The sequence below is a fragment of the Macaca thibetana genome, chromosome 5, assembly GCF_024542745.1.
Source record: "Macaca thibetana thibetana isolate TM-01 chromosome 5, ASM2454274v1, whole genome shotgun sequence".
In the NCBI taxonomy this organism is placed as follows: Eukaryota; Metazoa; Chordata; class Mammalia; order Primates; family Cercopithecidae; genus Macaca; species Macaca thibetana.
In genome coordinates, this window is record NC_065582.1 from 177,476,452 (window position 1) to 177,491,592 (window position 15,141).

The 15,141-nt window shown below is 37.0% G+C and overlaps 1 protein-coding gene and 1 pseudogene across 3 annotated transcripts in view; one reads left to right on the forward strand and one right to left on the reverse strand.

The window, feature by feature from the left end:
- The window catches only part of STX18 (syntaxin 18), a 124,745-nt gene that overhangs the window by 87,455 nt on the left and 22,149 nt on the right, over positions 1–15,141 (reverse strand). The gene's annotated exons all lie outside the window — the stretch shown is intronic.
- On the forward strand, positions 1,984–2,701 carry LOC126955536 (40S ribosomal protein S7-like; annotated as a pseudogene).

Genomic DNA, 15,141 nt, shown 5'->3' on the forward strand with positions numbered 1-15,141 from the left:
CCAACATCCACAATTCTGGGCAACCGATTTACTTTCTAACTCTATGGATTTGCCTGTTCTGGACATTTCATATACAGTGATTCCTTCATTTATGGTGGGGTTATGTCCCAATAAATCCATCATAAATTGAAAATATGGGAAGTCAAAAATGCATTTAATACACCTAACCTACCAAACATCACAGTTTAGCCTTGCCTACCTTAAGCGTGCTCAGTACACTTATTGAAGTATTTACCTACAGTTGGACAAAGTCATATTCAAAGAATGCTGGCAACACAGTACACTGTAAAGTATGGGTTGTTTACCCTCATAATTGCATGGTTGACTGAGAGCTGCTGAGGAGCATCAAAAGGGAGTGACATACTGCACATCGCTAGCCTGGGAAAAAATCAAAATCCAAAACTCGAAGTATGGGCTGGGTGCAGTGGCTCATGCCTGTAATTCCAGCACTCTGGCAGGCCAAGGCAGGCGAATCACTTGAGGTCAGGTGTTCGATACCAGCCTGGTCAACATGGCGAAACCCCATCTCTGCTTAAAAAAAAAAAAAAAAATCAGCCAGGCGTGGTGGTGCACATCTGTAATCCCAGCTACTCAGGAGGCTAAGGCATGACAATCGCTTGAACCTGGGAGGTGGAGGTTGCAGTGAGCTGACATCAAGCACTGCACTCCAGCCTGGGTGACAGAGACTCTGTCTCAAAAAACAAAAACAAAAAATCAAGTATGGTTTCTACTGAATGCTTATCACTTTTACAGCACTGTGAAAGTTGAAAAATCATGTCCTGAACCTTAGAAAGTTAGAGACTATGTGTAAATGGAATTACGCAATAGGTGGCCCTTGGTTCCTGTTTTTTTTTTTTTAATTTAGCATATTTTCAAGGTTTATCCATATTGTAGCAGGTATCAGTACTTCATTTTTTATTGCCGAATAATATTCCATTGTATGGATATACATTTTATTTATCCATTCATTAGTTGATGAACACTCAGATTGTTTTCACTATTTGATTATTATGAATGATGCTGCTATGAACATTTGTGTAAGGCAGTTTCTTATACCATTAAACACACACTCACCTAGGAATCTTACCCCTAGGTATTTGCCCTAGAGAAATGAAAATGTATGCTCATGCAAAAATCTGCACACAAACATTTGTAGCAGTTCTATTCATAATTGCCAAAAACTAGATACAACCCAAATGTCCTTCAACAGGTGATAGATAATTGTAGTACCTCCATATAACGGATAGTACTTAGCAATAAAGAAGGAACTATTGATACACACACATCTAGAATCAACCTTAAAGGCATTATGTTGACTAAAAGAAGTCAGTTTCAAAGGGTATATATGATCCCATTTATATGATGTTATTGAAAAGACAAAATTATAGCAATGGAGAACAGTTTGTGGGTTCAGGGGAGTGGCGGTGACTACAAAACGACAGCATGGGAGTTTCTGAAGGGAGATGGAACTGTTCTGCATCCTAATTGTGAAATGGTTATACAAAACACACATACACACAAAGGGAGAGAGTACAGAACCCCCAGTGGATGCCTGAAACCAAGGATAGCATTGAACTCTATAGATACTATGTTTTTTCTATACATACATACCTATGATAAAGTTTAATTTACAAATTAGGTACAGTTAGAGAATAAATGCAATAATAATAAAATAGAAGAATTCTCGTAAGTTATATGAATGTGGTCTCTTTCTCTCCAAGTATCTTATTGTACTGTAATCACCTTTCTTTTTGTGATGAACTGAGAGGATAAAATTCAAACCACAGTTGACCACGAGTAACTGAAACTGTGGAAAATTAAACTATGGATAAGGTGGGGGATGGGACTATTGTACATAAAATGCTAAAATTCATAGAACTGTATTAGCAAAAAGGTCAAGCTTACTGTATGTTAATCTACAAATAACACTTAAATTTTTAAAAAGCAGCTCTTCCTAAGCCTGTGCTCAGCAAAGAGAAGGCCATGTTCTCTTGGAGCACCAAGATCGTGAAGCCCAGCGGCGAGAAGCCAGATGAGTTCCAAAGAATGCTGGCAACACAGTACACTGTGTTGCTTGCGATGTGCAGTATGACACTCCCTCTTGATGCTCGGCAGCAGCTCTCAGTCAGCCATGCAATGAGGGTAAACAACCCATACTTTACAGTGTACTGTTAAGAGTCCGGCATCTCCCAGGCTCTTCTGGAGCTGGAAATGAACTCGGACCTCAAGGCTCAGCTCACGGAGCTGAATATTATGGCAGCCCAGGAAATTGAAGTTGGTGGTGGTCAGAAAGCTATCATAATCTTTGTTCCCATTCCTCAACTGAAATCATTTCAGAAAATCCAAGTCCGGCTAGTATGCGAGCTGCAGAAAAAGTTCAGTGGAAAGCATATTGTCTTTATCACTCAGAGGAGAATTCTGCCTAAGCCAATTCGAAAAAGCCACACAAAAAATAAGCAAAAGCATCCCAGGAGCGTTCTCTCGACAGCGTGCATGACGCAATCCTTGAGGACTTGATCTTCCCAAGTGAAATTGTGGGCAAGAGAATCCACGTGAAACTGGATGGCAGCCAGCTCAAAAAGGTTCATTTGGACAAAGCCCAGCAGAACAACGTGGAACACAGGTTGAAACTTTTTCTGGTGTCTCTAAGAAGCTCACGGGCAAGGATGTTAATTTTGAATTCCCAGAGTTTCAATTGTAAACAAAAATGACTAAATAAAATATATTCACAGTAAAAAAAAAAAAAAAAAGTTACAAAGCGGCAGCTAGCTAGAAAAATATACAAGTCTCCTAGTCCCTTATGTTCTAGCCTGTAAAGGAAGCATTCCATATTTACTGCATGCTTACCACTGATCCGTCGCCATGCCACAGAGGCAACCTCAGAACAAATGACCTTGGCTATCCTAACACAAAAGTAAAAGGCATTCTGAGTCCAAATATAGGATGTTTTTAACTTCAATACTAGCTAGCTTTCTATCACTGCTCAGGAGAATTATTAATCACCACTAAATAAAATGCATCATGGCTGACACTCCCCCTAGTGCACAGGACACTGAAGTGCCCATGTGAAAAGCAACTGCTTTTAGGACTTCAACTTAGGGCTCATATTTGAAACCACCGTTATTTTGTTTTTGTTTTTTGTCTGTTCATGGTGTCTTAAGTATGTCATATGTGGACCTCACCATATCCCCCAGTTTTGCTTCTCTAGAATACAACAACCTATCTCTGAACTGTCACTTCTTGCCTCCCATTTATGGCACATATCCTGTATTTCACTTGACAGCATCCCAAAAGTTCGGTGAAAATCTTGTTTTTTTTTTGTGTTGCACAAAGATTATATAAAAAATATATATATGAAGTTTGTTACTTGGAGACCAGGAGTGCCATATTCTAAAATGTCAGGATTATTTTGAACTTAACAAGAAGGAACTGCTGTGTAACAACAAAAAATTTTTTTTTCTTCAACTTTTATTTTAAGTTCTGGGGTACATGCGCAGGATGTGCAGGTCTGTTACATAGGTAAACGCGTGCCATGGTGGTTTGCTGCACAGATCATCCCATCACCTAGGAGTTAAGCCCAGTATCCATTAGCTATTCTTCCTGATGCTCTCCCTCCCACCAGTCCCCACTTCGACAGTCCCCAGTGAGTGTTGCTCCCCCAACACGTGTCCATGTGTTCTCATCATTCAGCTCCCACTTACAAATGAGAACAGGCAATGTTTGGTTTTCTGTTCTTGTGTCAGTTTGCTGAGAATAATGGCTTCCAACTCCATCCATGTCCCTGCAAACGACATGATCGTGTTCCTTTTTATGGTTGCATAGTATTCCATGGTGTATATGTACCACATTTTCCTTATCTAGTCTATCATTGATGGGCATTTAGGTTGATTCCATGTCTTTGCTATTGTGAATAGTGCTGCAATGAATGTATGCACGCATGTATCTTTATAACAGAATGATTTATATTTCTTTGGGTAGATACCCACTAATGGGATCGCTGCGTCAAATGGTATTTCTGCCTCTAGTTCTTTGAGGATTGCCACACTATCTTCCACAATGGTGGAACTAATTTACACTCCCACCAACAGTGTAAAAGTGTTTCTATTTCTCCACAACCTCGCCAACATCTGTTGTTTTTTGGCTTTTTAGTAATCGCCATTCTAACTGGCATGAGATGGTATCTCACTGTGGTTTTGATTTGCATTTCTCTAATGATCAGTGATGTTGAGCTTTTTTTCATATGTTTGTTGGCTGCATGTATATCTTCTTTTGAGAAGTGTCTGTTCATGTCCTTTGCCCACTTTTTAAAGGGTTTTTTTTTTCTTATAAATTTGTTTAAGTTCCTTGTGGACTCCGGATATTAGACCCTTGTCAGATGGATAGATTACGAAAATTTTCACCCATTCTGTAGGTTGTCTTGTAACAAAAATTTAACTTGGAATCAAAAGACCCTTATTTAAATGAGCATGGGTTTTGGTTATAATCCAGCCATATTTTAGACAAATAATAAACAATAAGTACAACCAATATGTTAAAATCAATAGTAAGTGTGTTAACAAAGTATGGTAAGTGGTGATAAGTGTTACAGGACAAAAAGCAAAAGTAAAGTAAGGTAAGGGAAATCTAGGAAGCGTGTAGGGAAAAAGTGAATTCTAATTTTCAACAGGGTGGTCAGGATGAACTTATTGAAAAGATGACATACAAAAAAATGTTTGGAGGAGAAGTAAAAGTTATGCAGACAGGTATCTCCAGGCAAATACTTGGGGAAAAACATTCCAAGTAGAGGAAACAATAAGTACAAGGCCCTAAGACAGGTGTGTATCAAGCATGTGTGACGAACAGCAAGGAGATTGTCTATTAGATCCTCAGGTAACAGAAATAATGTCAGGTAGGAAGACATCTATAGATGTTTCTAAGTGTAGGGTTTCAAAGAGGTCTGACCTGGAAATATAAATCTGGGAGTTACTGGACTACAGAGAATATTTAGAGCTAGGGGACTGCAGGAAATCACCACGCATCATTTTATGAGCATTTTATAATGGGTGCCTACTACGTGTCAACTGTGTGCCAAAGAGAGAGACAGAAAGAGAAACTCAGCTTCACAAAATCCTCTGCTAGTTTAACTTTAGTTTAACCAAAGCAATGGAGGAAGGCAGAGGAAGAGAAACACAGATCATCCCCAGTCACAGTTTTTTTAAAAAAAAAATTAAAGAAAGTTAAGAAAAACAGATTGTGTGTAAAATATAAGTAATCTTAAATCTGGGTCTTAATCTAGGTAATTAACTTGCAGGCACCTGCTAAATGTCTCAGATCCTCTTTGTCAAGTCATTCGCTAACATTATTTTCATCAATCTGTCCATCAAGAAATCCATGACATGCAATTATTAAAAAGTCAGGAAAAAATAGATGCTGGAGAGGCTGTGGAGAAACAGGAACATTTTTACACTGCTGGTGGGAGTGTAAATTAGTTCAACCACTGTGGGATACAGTGTGGAGATTCCTCAAGGATCTAGAACCAGAAATACCATTTGACCCAGCAATCCCATTACTGGGTGTATACCCAAAGGGTTATAAATTATTCTACAATAAAGACACATGCACATGTATGTTTACTGCAGCACTATTTACAATAGCAAAGACATGGAACCAACCCAAATGCCCATCAATGATAGACTGGATAAAGCAAATGTGGCATATATACACCATGGAATACTACGCAGACATAAAAAAGAATGAGATCATGTCCTCTGCAGGGACATGGAAGAAACTGGAAGCCATTATCCTCAGCAAACTAACATAGAAACAGAAAACCAAACACCACAGGTTCTCACTCATAAGTGGGAGTTGAACAAGGAGAACACATGGACACAGGGAGGGGAACAACACACACTGGAGCCTGTTGTGAGGTGGGGGACAAGCAGGAGGGAGAGGATTAGGACAAATACCTAATGCATGCAGGGCTTAAAACCTATATGACGGGTTGATAGGTGCAGCAAACCACCGTGGCACATGTAGACCTACATAACAAACCTGCACATTCTGCACATGTATCCTAGAACTTAAAGTAAAATTTAAAAACTTTAAAAAAAGAAATCCATGCCATGGCTTGAACGTGGGTTGGAAGATGAATCAAAGGTACAATGCATTCTGACAGTTTCAAAGAGGAATGTAGCTTGTCCAGACTATGCTAATGTGGACCCTCACAGTTCCTTGTGCCAGCAATACTTTATCACGGACTTCATACGACAGCTATGTTTTGTTCTATGAAACTGAATGATTTTTTATCATAATCATTCCTAAAAATAGTGATTTCATCTCTAATATATGAGTTGAATATTAATCGTAAAAGAAATCTTAGGGAGGACAGCATAATTTTGATGCAATTCTAGTAGCAATTCCTGAATAGCCTTTGCTTCAATAGTTTGGAATATGTATTGTTTAGGTACCCAAGGCAGGCTAGAAATATCTATTTGAATCTATATGGTAGGGGGATCAATAGTCCTTCTAAACCTGGGTGATGGGATATTTGTATACTAGGGCAGCTATAAACTGAAAAATCTTAAATATGGGACCAAAAATATGTACAATCACCAAACAACACTCATGATTTGTGTGTGTGTGTGTGTGTGTGTGTGTGTGCGCGCCCCCAGGTTAAGGTCCTCTTAAACATAAACTAATTCTAGTTAGCAGGAGAGAAGATTTGAAAAATACTAAGATAATACATGAAGGATGGGTTAAAGTTCAGGTTTTATCAACCTAAGCCCTATTGACATTTTGGGCTGGATAATTCTTTGTTTGGGGGTGGAGGCGGGGATGTTTGTGGGAGAACTGTACATTGCAGAATATTTAGCAGCATCCCTGGCCTCTTTCTGCTAGATGCCAGTAGCAGCCCCCTAGGTGTAATAACCAAAAATGTCTCCAGATATTGGCAAATATCCCCTAGAAGCAAAATTGCAAGAGCCACTAGTTTAAATGATCAAAAGATGGGAAGGGCAAGGATATTGCTAGCCTCTGAAACAACTAAACCAGATATTTAAAACTCCTCTAGAACTCTCTTAACTCCTACTTGTTTTGTCTGCATTTTAGCCTTAATTTTCTCATTGCAGCTTAGCAATGAAAACTGGCCACCAACAGCTCCTGCGCTTTGTTTGCTGAAATCCAGGCCTCTGGACTAAGAATAATTCTTTTTTCTAATTCAACTTTAAAAAACCTTAGGAAAGGATTCTGATTGGCCTGATTTGAGTCTGGTTGCTACCTCTGGTCTGTGACCTAGAGGGTAGAAGATATTATGGAAACACAGCAGCTTGTACTGAAACCACTTGATTGAAGCCAGAGGGGGGATCAGTTCCCAAGAAGAAGGAAGGTACTATTGTTGACAGAAGGGTGGTTTCGGGACCAAGGATAGGTATCTGCCACAATCATCTACTGTTGATTAACCAGCACACCATAGAGCAAACAGCCAGGACATTAACAGTCCTTTATAATACTGAACTAGATTTGCTTTTCTGCATTTGAGGCACGTTTGTGAGTCAGTACTCTGGGAAGCATGAGTTGGTAAGCAGATTACACAATATCTAAGCTTGAAGGTTTTTTTCACCAACGTATCTTAAAGTGACTTTCTGGATGACACATTTAAGTAATCCACAGATGAAAACTGGGAATATTGTTACTAAATATTGCTCAAAGTTAGACATGGCAAAAAGCTGGCAGTTGGTATGCTTTGTGGGCTATTAATAAAATATACTTTTAACATGTGACTCTGCCTCAATCAATAGAAGACCATAATTGACCAACCATTGCTCAATTTGTGGGCTGACAGAAAACCAACTGTTTGTCTTGAGACTCCAACTGGGTTTGAGAATAAAATCCAGGAATATAATAATAATATACATATCAAACGGACATAAGGGCATTCAATTTAGAATTTAAAGAAGGAAGCAGTCTAAGTTGAAAAATTTTAAGACTTCCCAAAGAATGAGAGGAGACAGACATAGGAAATTCTTCCCTGATTGTCTCTTTAGGAAATCTCAGAAATTTGGTTCTACGTTAAGTAAAGAAGTACCTGTACTTTGAGAGTGGAGATTCAGATAGAGGATGGGCTCCTGTCTGGCCTGGATCTCAAATCTCAGCTTTGTCTAAGCAAGCCGGGGCTCATGGGGTTTCCCATTCATCTGGGATCCTCCAGTAGAAGTAAGACTCAAGTGCCTGATTACAGTTTTATCCCAGAAGCAGCACCACTTTATCCGGCCAGGAGCCAATCATAATCAAACTACAGAGAAAAAGGTTTGAAGAAGGAAAGGAAAGTGTGGAGGATTTCAACCAACAGAGTTAGACTGCTTCGTGGAAGTCATCTTATGGTCATGGCTCTCACTGCTCTGTTCCTGGATCTTATGGTTGCTTTTAAGGGCCACATTCCCTGGTGAGCAACATAAAGGTATAGTGATATTTTCAAAGGTCATAAGATTACTTAAATGTGACACATTGAAAATCTCTAAAATCAAGTTAGTAAAAATCACACTGCTACATCTTAAACAGATACCTGACAAAACAGCATGGCTGATGAAATTTTTAATGCTGAGTCAAAACCACCCCAGCACTCCATATTGACAGCAAAGCCAGAGGTCTGGGATATCTCCTTGCTAATGCGATAATGAATTGCCAGTTGACTGTGATCAGGCAATCACAAACTTCTGTTTTTTTCTTATAAAGACCGATGTTCCATCACTGCTTTTATAAATGGTGTGATTTCTTCCCTTTTAACCTGAGGGTAGGGGTGTGATAAAGACACTGAAGACCTCAGTGGGGGTAAGGACATGCGATTACGTTAAGAGTCAGTACTGGAGAAAGAACTGTTGAGAGGGCACCTTCCATTGCAGGTGAGAATCCAGCCTAAAGGAGATGTGGTCATCAACCACACACTTCAAAATCCACGTGGCCAGGACTTGTATATTACGGCTTCACTGTATCAAGCTGCACCTTGAAAGTCATAAGTATTCAATACTGTTTACTGACTCTTTCTGAAGGCTTCTTTATGAATCATGAAGAAAAAGATATACGTAGATACATGAATCAGAAAAATGTTTCTCAGTCTTCTCACTGCAGATGGAGAAAACAGCTGCATAAAAATTGCTGTAAGTAAAGCTATCAACTTCTTAAGCACAGCAACAGATAGTGCAGCTTCCATGGAAAATGGAGACTTCATGAATAAAATTCATTCTATCATTGGTCTCATTAAAAAAATTTAAAGTGAGAAATTTTAAAAAGTTCTATTGTTCAGTTATTTGGTTATGGCAAAAAAGAGAGTTATATGTTACTTAGATGTGATTTCTACTAACTTTTAAAAATCCTTCACTCCTACCTTTCAATACTAAGATCTCAAATGGATGATCCACTCTCTCCTCATTTGGTTAACAAGGAGCAAGTGCCTGTCACAAGCCAGGCACTGTGTTTTAAGCAGTAACACAATGGGATAGGATAACATCCATCTAGTCTTTGATCTGAAGGAGCTTACAATCCAGTGGAAGTGGCATAAACAGGTTAATCAACAAATCAACGAATATAAAATCCAAACCACCAAAGGGAGTACCCACACATTAGGTAATGAAAGCAGGAACTAGGAGGGGCTCTGGGCTGTGGAAAAAAAAAAAAAAGAGAAAGACTAGAGAATGCTTTCTTTGGATCAGATAAGGGGGTATATGAAAGAGGATCCAAAGGGTCTCTCAAGTTCCCAGATAGGAAGACTAATCTTTTGCCTTCTCTATGAAGATCCGAAGAAGCACACAATGGAGGCTAATTGTAACAATAGTTCCATAAACTATTGTTTGGAATATAGTTGGGAAGGAGGGAAGGAAATCATATTATCCAAGTGTTTGCAAGTAAACGTCTCATGAAAACATTCAACATAAGGTACTTGTAATCCTCTTTAAGTTTCACTTTCTCCATATAATTCTCAGAAAGTACATTCATGCAACCAAATAAAACCACTTCTCTCCCCAATGACAAAGTCCTTAAAAGTTCCAAAGGATAGTGAGACCTAAAAGAATAAAACTTATTAATATAACATACTAGGAAAGGTTGTAAAATTTCTAGAAAAATTCATGGCCTAATATGCAATGATTACTTCTAATAATACCTCAAAACATTTGTTTCCAGTGCTAATTGTAATGTGAATAACTGCGAATACTAAATAATGGAAAAAAAGAGCTTTGACTACCACATAAGCAGTTCTAAAAATTGTGGTCATCTTTTGTTTACCTTGTGTTTTAAGAAAAACTTGAACAGCCAAGGTTCCCGGATAAAATTTAAATACTTTGAACTGGCTGTGGTGGTTCATGGTAATTAATTCTTACTCAAAGACTCATCAGATCATAAATTGACTTTATTAAATTATTTGAAATGGACTTTGAATACTATACACTGTCTCTTATACTGGATACCAGTCTGATTAGTAAATGAAATAAAAATGTGTACCCAGAAAAAACTATAAGACATTTGATAAAAGAGAGACAGATGTGCTTTAGCAGTCTACACATATTTTTGGAGACATTAAGTGTACAAAGCAACTGGAAATTACCTATAGTTTTCTAAATTTAAGAAGAAAATAAATTATTTTTTCCTAGCACATAAAAAAGAGTTATAGTCAGCAGCAACATTTTAAAGGCTACTTAAAAAAAATACTACTCACTGGTAAAATCCCTTCCCCCACCCCATGCAGTCTTTTCTCCAGTGCAAATTATTGATTTGCAGACAAGAATAAGTATTCCGAAAACAGCATCTGATTACAGCATAAGCTATAGCTGATACAAAACCTTTTGTGATGAGAAAAGGCAGTTTCTCAAATCTAAGAAGGTAAAACACCAAGTAGCAAAAATGAATCCTTTAAGAACTATCAAACCAAACAAAAAATAAAATTAGATATAAATTCAAGTTTTAGACTGTGGTCAATTGAGGTCTAGACAAAACCCTATGTTTGTTCACTGCCTAGTCTCCAGTCTGCTCCAAGTTTGAAAAGGTAATTGAACACAGTCTATAATTACTGGATTAGACACAGATGGGCTCTGTACATTTCAGGGGGAAAAAAGCACTGTTTTGATTCATTTTATGATTGCCTGTAAGGTCAGACTTTTCAAAATGTACTTTCATCTGTTAAATGGTTTCTCAAATTCCCTGGGGTATATCTTCAATAACTGTGATGTTTTAAGCAATTTGGGTCTATCAGATCCTGTCTTTGAATATAACTAGCTGCCCATTTTCTAGTATTATAAATGTGCATGTAGGTTAATTGCTACATCTCTTACATATTTTCTGAAGTTGCAGTTTTGGAGGAAAAAATTGAAAAATTATGCCTCTTTTCCAACAGGAATTGGCCATATTGATGATTTTCACATAAGAAAAAAATCTTTAGCTATATACAAAGTCCATGAAAAATATTTTCTAGCTGACTCAAGTGAAAAACAGAAACAAGGAAACATCAACATTCTGCATTTAAGTTGTAAGCAAAGTAATCTTAGATAGATACTTGCAACTGAATAATTTATAAAACAATGCACTCTTGACTAATGTGCTACGCATTTTTATTTAATAACTATAAATAAATAGGAAACATTTTGTCTGTGCTAACATTTAAACGATTTTCCAATTTAAAAAAAAAAAACTCTAAACATAACATTCTGCATCACTTGCAGTAATAATAATGTTATTATATAGCAATATATTTAAATTCATAGTGAAAAATAGTATCTAACTTGGAGAATTCAGTATTTGGTCCCTTCAGTGTAGTGCCTATCTTATTTCCAAACATCCCATATTAAAACGATTTATGCAACAGCACTGACAATACACAAAATTTGGATGAACATTTGTGGCATACTCAGTAGCATCAGTTACAATGCCACAGTCTTCTTTGCTTAGTATACTTTATCACAGAAAGTTGGTTCTAAGGCTGAGATTTGTTCACAGGAACTCCTGACTGTATCAATCAAACAATCCTTTGGAAAATAGCTATAGAATTTCCAGGGCTGTTCCGAACCAGCGGTACTGGGGCTCATCAGTACATTCTTCCCCTTATTCCCACCGACATCATGACATCAGGTGCTTCTGTTTTTTCAAAATCTCCTTTCCAATTATAGCTTCATTTTCTATTCCCAAAATTTACTTCAGTTAGCTACTGTGATACTAAATAGAAACATCCCAACATCAGAAAAATAATAGGAAGACAGTGTAGAATAAAGAATAATCCCCAAAAGTTTGTATATTTTAGGAAGTTGGCTTTTTGTTGGTGTTGTGTTTTCACACATAAGGAAAAGGGGAATTTATAGTCACATAATTAAAACCTAAGTTGACATTCTTCATAAAGTCACACATGTAGGCAGAAAGCTTTATAATTAAAACAAAAAGATTTATAACCATGTTCAAGAAAATCTAGCAATTTTACTAACACTCTTTACAAAATGCATAAACGTGATTTACTTATAACCTCTTCTTGTCATCAAATCAAGAGTTTCTAAACCACACAGATAATCCTGTTTTTAAAAACCACTAATTTCAAAAGAAGATAATATTTTACAGAGACAAATGTTCATTTCACTACCTACATGAATATAGCAATCACCATTCTTTATAAGTGTTTTTTAGTTTTTATTTTTTTTGAGACAGTCTCGTTCCGCTGCCCAGGCTGGAGTATAGGCGCGGTCTCGGCTCACTGCAACCTCCGCCTCCTGGGTTCAAGCAATTTTCCTGCCTCAGCTTCCCGAGTAGCTGGGATTACAGGCGCCTGCCACCATGCCTGGCTAATTTTTGTATTTTTAGTAGAGACGAGGTTTCACCATGTTGGCCAGGCTGGTCTCAAACTCCTGACCTTGTGATCTGCCTGCCTTGGCCTCCCAAAGCACTGGGATTACAGGCATGAGCCACCACACCTGGCCTATAAGTGTTCTTATAAAATGTTGCAAATATAATGATCTCGCATGTGCTAAGGAAGTGGCTTTAAAACTTAAATATATTATAAATGTGTTATATCTTTATGCAAAATGAACAACTGCCCCAATTTATATTTCAGATATATATGAATTTTCTTATAACGGTTTGTTAAACGTAAGACATACCTGTATTAAGTGACTAAAAGCACAGAGAACCATGTAAATGCTGTAGAAAATTATTAACAATTTCCATCCTTACTCTCCTTAGGGCTCATGCACAAAGCCAAGATAATATCAGAATAAGGCATTTGTATAGAAAACTATGACAGAACTTTGGCCTTGTTATTGTGCTGTTTAATTCTTTCTTCGAAAGGGTGTATATAAACTGAGTGCAACAAGCCAATCTAAATGGTAAAACTCCCAAGGAAGAAAATTTCTCTAAGTAAATTTATTTGTGAATTTAAATGTGAGTTTCACAGGACTGGTTACCAAAAATTGTGCCTTAATGTAGATTATAAACACATCACTACTTAAGAAAACATAAGGGTTTAAAAAAAAAAAAAAGATATACAAGCTATAAATTAACTCCTTCCTTCCTCTCTCCTTTCCTTTCTTCCTTAATTTCTTTAATTTCATTTCCAGTCACAGAAAACATATCTTACAAGATTATAAAATAATGAATTTGATATTATCTGCATCAACACCACCCAGTTCTAGCCCAGCTCTAGCTCACAACGGTTTACTTATACACACGTGTACTTTATTTTATGACATTAGCGCTCTAAATAAATTGGGAGCTTAAAAATCATAAAACTGACTATAAGAAACAAAAGAAAGCCTGGAAAGATTTCTTCTTAGCCTGTCTCAAAAAAGGTCTTTCCCTTTTTAAACAATTTACATGATGTTTTATGGTCCTTTTAGAAGAGAATTATAGTAAATGGCACTCCAAGTGGGTTGTGTGAACCCACAAACCACTCTTCATAAAAACTGCTATAATTTTCTAGGACAGAGACAATAAAATATCATACATAAGCCAATGCAAAATCACGGTGTGACCGCAGTAACAAACACATTATTTTCTTGAAAATTAAGCATGATAAAGCTGACAAAAAGATGACAAAGAGAAAAATCCTGACAGTTTACTCAATATACTCAACACACAAGCATTTACAGAATTTTCCTCCATTCCCTAAGTGACTTGAAATACAGGTGCTAATCTAGGACTCAAGTTTTTATACGTAGTTCATCTATTTTTAATAAGAGATTAACAAAATTATTAACTTCATCTGTAGCTCAAGGAACACTTTAAATAACCTAATCAATCTATCTAAAGCTGCTAACATTTTTGTTTCTAGTCAAATGTTAAGCTTTATGGAAAGTCCTAATGAAATTTTCAGGAGATGCATTTCCCATTTCAGACCACTAGGGACCAATAGGTGCCATCCACTCCTGAGTCAGTAACTGAATAGTTAATAGAATTAACATGCTGCAAAAATAAGCATGTATTACCTTCTCCCTAATAGAACCAAATCATTAGCTGTAAAATAGCTGCGAAGAACTGAACGCTATATAGGCAAAAAAGAGAATGCTCAAATGAGATTTTAAGAGGGTGAGTAGTTCAAATGGTGTAATTGTTGAATCATCATCTACTCTAGAAAACTTTCTACTTTCCCTTTCCCCATGGTAGAATTATTGAACAAGAAAACTGAAATACTAAAACCATGCTTTTCTAACTTATAGGTGGACGAAACTGCAATACCACACTGATACAGAAAAATAAAGCCTGCCTAATACAATTCCCTGTAGCTGATCACAGCAGCTTATTGCTAAGTCAGGCATGATACTGAAATTAGGATTGGTGAGCCAAGCCAAAATATCTATAAAAGAATATCATTTATCTTATGATGCAGTAATAATAGTAAAACGAAACAGCATTTTCTACTTAAACCTGTTCATAATTACAAATTCCAGGTACAATGAACGATTTAAAATACTTGCAACATTCCTTCACAGTAAAACACTGGAAGAGAATTGAAGAGAAATAAACATGAATCCCAGAAACAAGTTAACTGGTACAAACCTTAACAGATACATTTTATTGCTTTTCAGATTCTTACAGTAAAATGGTTGCTCGTAACAAATTATGCTGAAATTAAACAGTATTTTTGCATATAGCTCAAATAACCCAACTCTTTCCCAATAGGGTGCTGTTAAGGAGCATCTC